At 44.3% G+C, this 9,780-nt stretch overlaps 1 long non-coding RNA gene across 2 annotated transcripts in view; it reads left to right on the top strand.

Moving 5' to 3' along the window:
- The first annotated feature begins 1,385 nt into the window (after positions 1-1,385).
- The window catches only part of LOC110260961 (uncharacterized), a 47,491-nt gene continuing 39,096 nt past the window's right edge, over positions 1,386-9,780 (top strand). For both annotated transcript variants that reach the window (XR_002344610.2, XR_014805902.1), the window contains exons 1-2: positions 1,386-1,546; positions 8,605-8,756. This is a non-coding gene — a long non-coding RNA (uncharacterized LOC110260961). The remainder of the gene's footprint in view (positions 1,547-8,604; positions 8,757-9,780) is intronic.

The raw sequence follows: 9,780 nt of genomic DNA, 5'->3' as shown, positions 1-9,780 counted from the left end.
CATGCAGAAAACCATGATAAATTCATAATCCATTGGAGAAGCAGGACAGTAGATTACAGAAAAATACTCAACCTTCTTATCAATTTGTAAATTATATTTACTCACATTTCTTATTCTACGTCCAACATTTGTTGAATACTAATAATATTGTACTTATACACTTAATTTATTTTTTGGAATTTCCTTTCTTGTTTGTTCTTGATGATTTTTTTTTTTTTTTTTTTTTTTTTTTTTTTGCTTTTTAGGGCTGCACCCATGGCATGTGGAGGTTCCTAGGCTAGGGGTCCACTTGGAGCTACAGCTGCCAGCCTACACCACAGTCACAGCAACACAGGATCTGAGCCACGTCTGCAACCTACAACACAGCTCACGGCAACATTGGATCCTTAACCCACTGATCCTTAACCCAGGGTTTGAACCCGAAACCTCATGGTTCCTAGTCGGATTCGTTGATCACTGTGCCACGACGGGAACTCCAAGTTTTTGGTGAATTTTTAAAAATATTTCTGGTTTGCCTTTAAATGAGTGATATTTTAAAAGATTAAAACATGTTAAATTAACTATAGTGATATTATCATGCTGATGTTTCTTGAAATGATTTTTCTGATGCTTTAAGTCTGAGGCAAGACTTAAACAACACAGTCAATGATTGGGAGTTAGAGCACAACCCAGACAGGCGGTCCAAGCTGAAGCTTCTCTCAGACAGTGACCTCTATATAGTTGAAGAGCTGGACAAAGGCCTGGAAAAACTGATGTCAGGACAAAAGAAAGGCCTCTTCTGAGAGAGCGGATGATAGAAATTGAGAGCAAACTTTAACATGCTCTGCATGAGCAGAAGGAGTTTTTTTGTTGTTTGTTTGTTTGTTTTGTTTTGTTTGTTTTCTCTTGTAGAAGAGAAAGGCTTGGCCTTTACTGGCTTGTCTTAGGTCACATGACTATCCCTGAACCGAGAGAGCAGCCAAGTCTATGAGTTACTCTGATTAGCCAATCCTAGGTCTCTTATTCTTTTCTAGAGACAGAAAGAGATCAGCCCTAACTAAACTCTAGAGAGAGGGGAGGAGGAGTTGAGAAATTGCTATTGTTGTCAGAACTGTGTAGGCAAAAACTCCTGCTAGTAATTTTTTTTTTCCTCTTATTCTCTGAGTCTGCAGAAAAAAGCTATAGAACTATTTGTGTAACTCAGGTCCTCCGGGACAGATTTATTTGTCCTACTTCCTCCTACCTCTGGAATGGAATATCTACAGTCGTGCTTTGTCCTTGTGATGGGAAGGAAATATCTTCCCCTTGATGCCGGGATGGACTGTAGAATTTACTTTGGCCAGTGGGACACTGGTCGATGAGATACATCCGGAGGTTTGAAATGTGCCAGTGTGTCCGGGTTTGTTCTCTTGCGCTGCTGCCATGACCATGAGAAGAACTTGCATTTGATGCTTGCTGACCCCAGGAGCGTAACTCCCATGGAGGGCATACCTGACCTGCCACTTGGAGCCATGCCCAGCCAGATTTAGACAAGAGGAGCCAAACTCCAGACGAACCAGATGCCTGAGTGAGACATAAAGCTTATTTTTATGTGCCATTGAGATTTTGTGGCTGTTTGTTACATAGCCATAGCTGCCAAAGACACTTCTTTCATATCTAGCTGTGAAAGTGGATGAGGAATGGGAACAGCCTTGATTATTTCTGACTACTAGTTGCATTTACTGGAAAATTCTTCATCTTCCTTCTCGTGTGTCAGCCTAGACATCATCTACAAAGAAAGTACAAATTATTGCTAATTTGGTTCTGTCCTCACCGTAATTCTCCTATGTTAGATTTTACTTCTATGGTTATATATCTCTATTAACTTCTCTCTAAGAGTTTATCATTGGTGTCCAGAAATGTTTAACATTGAACATGATGCTATAAATAATCCACTGTTCCCAGCATGTTCAGTAAAAATTACAATACCATTCTTATGGCTACACTTAGGCATTTATAAATTTGCCTTTAAATAGAGATTTATGGAGGGTTTCAGCTGCTCAGTGATGGAATAGTATTCATGTCTTCACAAGGAGAAATGAGTTCAATGCAGTCTTTCTATATGCTCGGAGACTCTTTGGCGATGTCAGCCTGGACAGCTGGCTTCCTACATACAGTAACTTCTCTGTTACTTGGAAGGGTTAGCGAGATGGGCCGTTCTCATGTTATTTTTTTAAATTATATGAGGTTTGAGGTTGCAGGGAAAGAACCAATTATACAGGCTTCCTATTTAGTCTGAGGTGCAGACATTCAAAGAAGGCAGGAAAAGAGGGAGAGCGACGGTCCTTATGGGAACATGGCCTGGCCCCCCCTGTTCTGACCTGAGAAGGTGGGATGTTCTTTGGTGAGCTCATTAGAGAAGGCAGCAGGAAGGCGGGAGAGTGGACTTTGGACTAAAACCCAGGCAGGTCTGCATCCCAGCTCCTAGCTATGAGGGCCTGGGCATTTCAAATCTTTATTTACACTTGCATTTTATTCCCAGGTTCATTGGTTGTTTTAGGTCTACAGAAGCAGAGCCGGACACAGAAATTAAGATGTCCTGGAAGGAGGGGTTGCAGATGAACTTTGTCAGGCAGCAAGGGAGGGGAGAGGGGAGAGGAGAATGCCCGCCAGGGATGTTGTCCTAGGTAAGGTTGAAAGTGGGCTTGATCCGTGGGACACTGCAGAGCCTGTGTCATGCCCCAGAGGCATCCTTGCCTTGAGGCAAGGTGCCCACCTTTCCTTTTATAGGCTAGCAAAATAGTAATAAAATACTAATGACATCAAATTTACTCTTTTAACTGTAAGTGTACAATTCAGTAACATTAACTACATTTACAGCATTGGGCAAACTTTACCCCTAATTCCAGAACTTTTTTCTTCACCTCAAAAGGAAATCCTGTACCCATTAGTAATTACTCTCATTCCCCCCTCCTCCCAGTCCCTGGAAACCAGGAATGTGTTTTAAGTCTCCATTAAATGGGCTGATTCTAGGTATTTCAGATAAATGGACTCACACAGTATATGACCTTCTGTATTGTCTGCTTTCACTTAACATTACATTTTTAAGGTTCATCCACATGGAGGAGTTCCCGTCGTGGCGCAGTGGTTCACGAATCTGACTAGGAACCATGAGGTTGCGGGTTTGATCCCTGGCCTCCCTCAGTGGGTTAAGGATCTGGCATGTCAGTAAGCTGTGGTGTAGGTCGCAGACGTGGCTCGGATCCTGAGCTGATGTGGCTCTGGTGTAGCCTGGCGGCTACAACTCCAATTAGACCCCTAACCTGCGACCCTCCATATGCCGTGGGTGCGGCCCTAGAAAAAGACAAAAACAAAAAAAAGCTTCATCCGCACTGAAGCAAGTATCAGCATTTCTTTTTTAAGACTGAATAATATTCTGCTGTGTGGATCTACTACCTTCTGTTCATCCATTAGTCAAACTACACCACGTCAGGTGTGCAAAAGATGGAAAGCCCAGCCTCTGGCCTATTTTTAGCAACATAAAAATAGAACTCTGAGGAGTTCCCGTCATGGCTCAGTGGTTAACGAATCCAACTGGAAACCAACCATGAGTTTGTGGGTTTGGTCCCAGGCCTTGCTCAGTGGGTTAAGGATCCGGCATTGCCATGAGCTGTGGTGTAGGTTGCAGATGTGGCTCGGATCCCACGTTGCTGCTCTGGTGTAGGCCGGCGGCAAGAGCTCCGATTGGACCCCTAGCCTGGGAACCTTCATATGCTGCGGGAGCAGCCCTAGAAAAGGCAAAAAGACAAAAAAAAAAAGAACTCTGACAAAGGTAGAGAAGAGGGGTAGGGTGCTACAGTCTGTAATAAGGTTTGACTTAGGCAGGATGGTCAGTGAAGTCTTCCATGAGAAATTAATGGCTGAGATATTCTCTAGTGGCATCCATGTTGCTCTAAATGGAATTGTTTCACTCTTGTCATGGTTGTATAGTATTCCACTGTATATTGTACCATATCGTCTTTATCCATTTATCTGTTGATGGATATTTAAGTTGCTTCCATGTCTTGGCTATGGTAAATAATGCTGCTATGAACATTGTGGTTCATGTACCTTTTTTATTTGGAATTTTCTGTGGACATAGGCCCAGGAGTGGGATTGAGAGTTTGATTGAAGTGCAAAATGTCCTGGGACCTAGGAGAGTATTTCTTGAAAGAAGGGAGACTTGCATCGGGCCTTGACTGATATGTTACTTGTTTATTTGAAAAATATTGATTGATTATCTCCTGGGTGGTAGGCTACATTAGCTATGATGTTTGGAATTGACTGACAGAGGGAACTGATGGCTTTCCATGCTGAGGTTAGAGATAAAGCATAGGAGGCCTTTCTCTTGTGGACAGCCAAAGAAGTAGTAGTGAATTATTTAATATGCTTACTTATAGCAGATACAGTCTGTGCCCTGCCCATGTAACCTTGACACTCACAATGCCTGCTGAAGATTTTTACTTGTAGCATCTCAGACTATCTACCAAAGGTTTCTTCTGGCAATGAGAGCAGCTGGAGCAGATGTTGGTTCGTAAAGAAGCAGCTTTCAACTAGTGATGAATGGGAGTTGGTACCTCGCCATTCTTGCCCCGACATATGTCACCCCAAGATTTATTTTCCCAAGTAGATGTTGACTCCAGTTGTCCACAGAGGAAGCCCGCTCATCAATGCCTCTAAATTAGCTTTTTCTTTCATCCCCCCTTTTTCTACTAGTGTTTCTTGAGATAACCTCTTGAATCAAATACTCACACTTACCAGCCTTAGCTCAAGCGCTTCATCTGGACATGTTAAAATATTTATCCTATAAAACAAAAACTCCTGTTTTTTTATTGTCTAGATAGCAACCCTGCTGGTATACAAACATAATTAAATGTCAAGTTAAAAAGATATTCCCAAATTCATATTCATGACCTCATTCATCCATCAAATATTACTGAACATTTTTGATGAGCAAAGTTGGCCTCTATTTTAAGCAAAAATAAATAATACCAAACTCTGCTCATTGACTATTACTTGCACATGTCTAGGATTCATGTGACTAAATTGACTGGAAAAAGCTCATAGTTTTTTCTTTTTTTTTTTTTTTTGATGTTGTTGAAATAGGTTTATCTTTCCTCTATTGCAATCATTTTAATATGTTCGTAAGAGTCAGAGGCAATGTTGACTCAGCTGCCCTTGAAATGTCAAATACCTTCCCTGTGTCATCAGAGGACACTCACCTTGAGTCCAACGTGCAATGCTGACCCAGTTATAGCAACTGTATTGACGTGGTGCTGTCCACCCCCTCTCATTGTGAGGTTAGGACTTGGGCAACCACCAGGACAATTTAATCAGAGAGCAGCTTAGTTGTGAAGAACAGGCCAGGATGATTTGAGAGCTTGGTGCAAAATTCCCTTGGATGGTGGTACAGATGTTGCTTTCACATCCTGTTATTCTCCACGTGTGCATACACACATGCACACACAAACAATAACAACAATCATCAGTAGGCATTTGATAAAAGTGCAGAGCCCCATACTTGAAATAATACACCATTTTAATTTTTTCATCTTCCTTTCTAGATGTTGGCCATAGACAGATGCCATGGTTAGGTGACTGTAAGAAGATTCCTATACTCTGTTCATTTCTTTTTCTTTCTCTTTCTTTCTTTCTTTTTTTTTTTTTTTTTTTTTTGTCTTTTTAGGGCCACACCCGGAGCATATGGAAGTTCCCAGGCTAGGAGTCAGTCAGAGCTATAGCTGCCAGCCTACCCCACAGCCACGCGATGTGGGATCCGAGCCACATCTGCAACCTACACCAGAGCTCATGGCAATGCCAGATCCCCAACCCACTGAGTGAGACCAGGAATCGAAACTGCATCCTTTGTATCTACTGAGCCACAACAGGAACTCCCCTTTGTTCATTTCTTTTAACATTATTTTTCCAGCATTTTTTTTCCCCACAAGTGTTGGCCTGATGGTTTTTATTTATTTATTTATTTTATTATTATTATTTTTTTGTCTTTTTGTCTTTTTAGGGCCACACTCTGCAGCATAGGGAGGTTCCAGGCTAGGGGTTGAATCGGAGCTGTAGCTACTGGCCTGCACCACAGCCATAGCAACACCAAATCCGAGCTGCATCTTCAACCTACACCACAGCTCACAGTAACGCCGGCTCCTTAACCCACCGAGCGAGGTCAGGGATCAAACCCACAACCTCATGGTTCCTAGTCAGATTCATTTCTGCTGTGCCACTACAGGTAGTCCTAGCTTGATGGTTTTTAGAAAGAGGTCAAGGATGGAATCCTTCCAGCTGGGATGAGTTTCAACCCTCTGTGCTGAAATCACATTTGGGGATGCCAGGAAAGAGCTGCTTTTAACTTCTTCACTTTTCTACCCTAAGTAATGACCTCCTAGCTCCAGCTTCTTTCGGGTATTAATGTGTTGGGATAATTGTGTCAAGTGGGAGGGTACCATAGGAGACCAGGTGTAGGTCTTTGGCCATTGGCAAGGCCTAGTTTGTTTATCTGTTATTTATTCACTCATGCCTTCATTCAACAAACATTCCCTGAGTACCTATTGCCTCCAAGACAGTGGCCGTGATGCTATCTACAGGCTGGTGATGGAGGCTGGAGACTGCAGGGGATCATGAGCAGGCAGGTACATGAGGGGATCCTAGAGCTGAGTGTGCACACTTAGAAGCAGATACATAAAACAGAGTCACCAGGGAAGCAGATGGGAAGTGATGACCCAAAATACAAGAGATGGGGCACGATAGGAGAGCAGTAATCTAATCCAGCCGATAGACACAACTAGAAAGACAAGCCATAAATGCTCCATGGACATTTCAGATCAAAGAAGGGAGTGGTCAGGGAGGAGAATTACAGATTTAAGGCAGCAGGGATGGGGGCGAACCCTGCAAACGACAGCAGAGGCCTGCCTCGGGGTATCATTCTTAAACACGGCCCCTGTGAAGGCGGAAAGCCCAGGAGTGATGGATCTGTGCTTGGCTGCCGGGGTCTCCAAGAGTTTCACGGACCTGAGCCAGGCCACCTGGGTTTGAGTCCCATGTGGAAGTTATGTGAGCTCAGGGAAGTTGCTGAACCTCTCAAGGGCATGGTTGCCAGATCCGTCAAACAGATAAGGTTGTGATGAAGCCCAAAGAAAGTACCCCCTTTTTATTCTTTTTTTTTTTCTGCTTTTTAGGGACACACCCGCAGCATATGGAGGTTCCCAGGCTAGGGGTCGAATTGGAGCTATTGCTGCCAACCTACACCACAACCACAGCAACACAGGATCCCACAGCAATGCAGGATCTGAGCCTTGTCTGCGCCCTACACCACAGCTCATGGCAACACCAGATTCCCAACCCACTAGCAAGGCCAGGGATTGAATCTCCATCCTCATGGATACCAGTCAGATTAGTTTCCACTGAGCCATGACGGCAACTCCCTAAATTAACCCTTTTAAAATGCTCAGAGCGGTGCCTGGCACAAGTCAGTACTTATATAGGAGTCACTAAATATAAGTCATCCATAGTGAAGGAATGTGTTTCTTGATAACTCTTGATCAAATCTTTTCAGTGTCCATAACCACCATCATTTTAAAAAGTTTAGAAATCAGCTAGTATCCATAAGGACATGGGTTTGATCCCTGGTCTTGCTCAGTGGGTTAAGGTTCCACATTAGCAGTGTAGGTCACAGAGGCAGCTCGGATCTGGCATTGCTGTGGCTGTGGTGTAGGCCAGCAGCTACAGCTCTCCTTTGACCCCTAGCCTGGGAACTTCCATGTGCCGTGGGTATGTCCCTAAAAAGCAAAAAATTAAAAATAAAAAAGATTTTATTCAAGTATAATTGATTTACAATGTTGTGTTTATTTCTATCATACAGCAAAGTGATACATATATATATATACATATACATATTCTCTTCATATTCTTTTCCATTGCAGTTTATCACAGGGGATTGAATAGAATTCCCTGTGCTGGACTTGTTGCTGATCCATCCTGTATATACTATTTGCATCTGCTGGTGAAGAATCTTCTAGTTGCTGGGCCAGGCACACAACTGTCCCACATCAGAGCCTTACCTTTGTGCCTGTCCCGTGTCTTTAAGGATTGACCCTGAATGGCACCCCGGCTTCTCTAAAACTTCCAGACCTCTGAGCTGCCTTTGTACCATCCTGGTGCCTCTGGTGCTCCCTTCCCTTCGGGGGAAGTCTTTTCTGACTCCAATCTGGCAGCATGTGGATGTTTCGAGGCAGAGATCCTCACAGCCAGGCTTTATGACTCAGCAAGAGGGCTACTAAAGCCGTCCCTGTCCAAAGTTCATCCTGCATTTCTGAGTCAGCCAGGAGGCGTTTCATTGAAAGTGCAATCAGGATGTCCTCGCTCCCGGGCCTTTTCCCAGATGCCCAGCCTGGGAAGCACTGCCAAGTCTGCCCCAGCTGCTGGGTTGAAGGCCTGACTCCAGGAATGGTGTCATCCTTTTGGTGGTTAGCAACACACAGCAAGAGCCACCACATGCGTCGTGCACCCTGCTGCCTGCTGAGGCCCCGGAGCGGGGATTTGGGGAGGGCTCAGAAGAGGGTACAAAATTCACTCTTTCCTCTTCTTTTTCTTTTGCAGAAAGACTCTTTGTTTTTGCCATTCTGTGCAAGAGCTAAGCAGAATACAGCAAAGAGAAATGGGGCAGGCCCAGGTATCCAGGAGATGGGAGAGAATTTGCATTCCGACTGTGGAATTCATCAAAAGGCTATTCTTCCTGCCTCCACTGGAAGGTACAATTCAGGTTGGGGGCTATTGAAAACAAGACTCTACCTCTTTCTTCAAATTCTATCTGGCGGGGGTGGGGGCTCTGAAGGTGACCTTGTGCCCCCAGATGTCCCCGGTGGACTTGACAGTTGAAAGCTGTTGATGCTCCTTCCAAATCTGAGGCTGCTGGTGTTTTCAAAAAGGAAGAAATGCCCTAAGATGGTTCCCCCCAAATAAGCTGGCTACAGCGGATGGTGACTTTTGGCAAAATCACGCATTTAACATACCCAATACACACACACACACACACACACACACACGGAGAATTGTGTGTGTAGCTCCAGTTGAGGAAAATGTCCAAAGTTTGGATTTGAGGAACAGGATGGAAATAAGGTGCCACCAGAGGCCACCCATACCCTCCAACCCGACCCCAACCCCCATCCGGATGGTTTGGTCCAAGATACTTCACAGAGAGAACGACCCCCGCCAACCACACACCCCCCCCCACTTCCATGAAAGACGTCTCATCCATCATTTGCCCACCTCCCCAAGAAGCATTATGCATCGTTTAATTCCAACTCTTTTTCGTGTTTCCTTTTAAAAACCATAGACTTCCAAGAGAGACTTCCCCCGAAAGCAAAGCATTCTCCATGGGTTTGGAATAAACCTGCAAAATCCTCTCAACTCCCCTTTACCACACACACACACACACACACACACACACACACACACTGAAACCCAGCTCCAGCGCTGTGTCTGCATCATCCCACTTCTGCCTCTTCCACACAGACTTATTTCATAAAAACGTCAGCTATTAAGTTAACATTATTTAAGGGGCTGTGGGTGTTTAGTTCCTGAATGCAACCTAAGCTGGATGGGGAGAGGGGAGAGGCCTGACGTGAAGGCCTGGCTGTATAAAACATGATCCACAGAGAAGCTACATAAATAACCCGACCGTGGGCTCCCAGCGCCTCTCTATTTATCACTGAAGTAACGATAAGGATCTGCTTTAGAGTGAACCCTGCTGAGGGTCCAGCCCCGGCACAAGCT

Source organism: Sus scrofa, chromosome 6, assembly GCF_054392235.1.
Source record: "Sus scrofa isolate SSC_HxYL_T2T_F1_AM1 chromosome 6, Sscrofa_HxYL_maternal_Yorkshire_Landrace_v2.0, whole genome shotgun sequence".
In the NCBI taxonomy this organism is placed as follows: domain Eukaryota; kingdom Metazoa; phylum Chordata; class Mammalia; order Artiodactyla; family Suidae; genus Sus; species Sus scrofa.
Note: the sequence above shows the minus strand (reverse complement) of the source record. Positions and strands in the feature narration are given on the sequence as shown.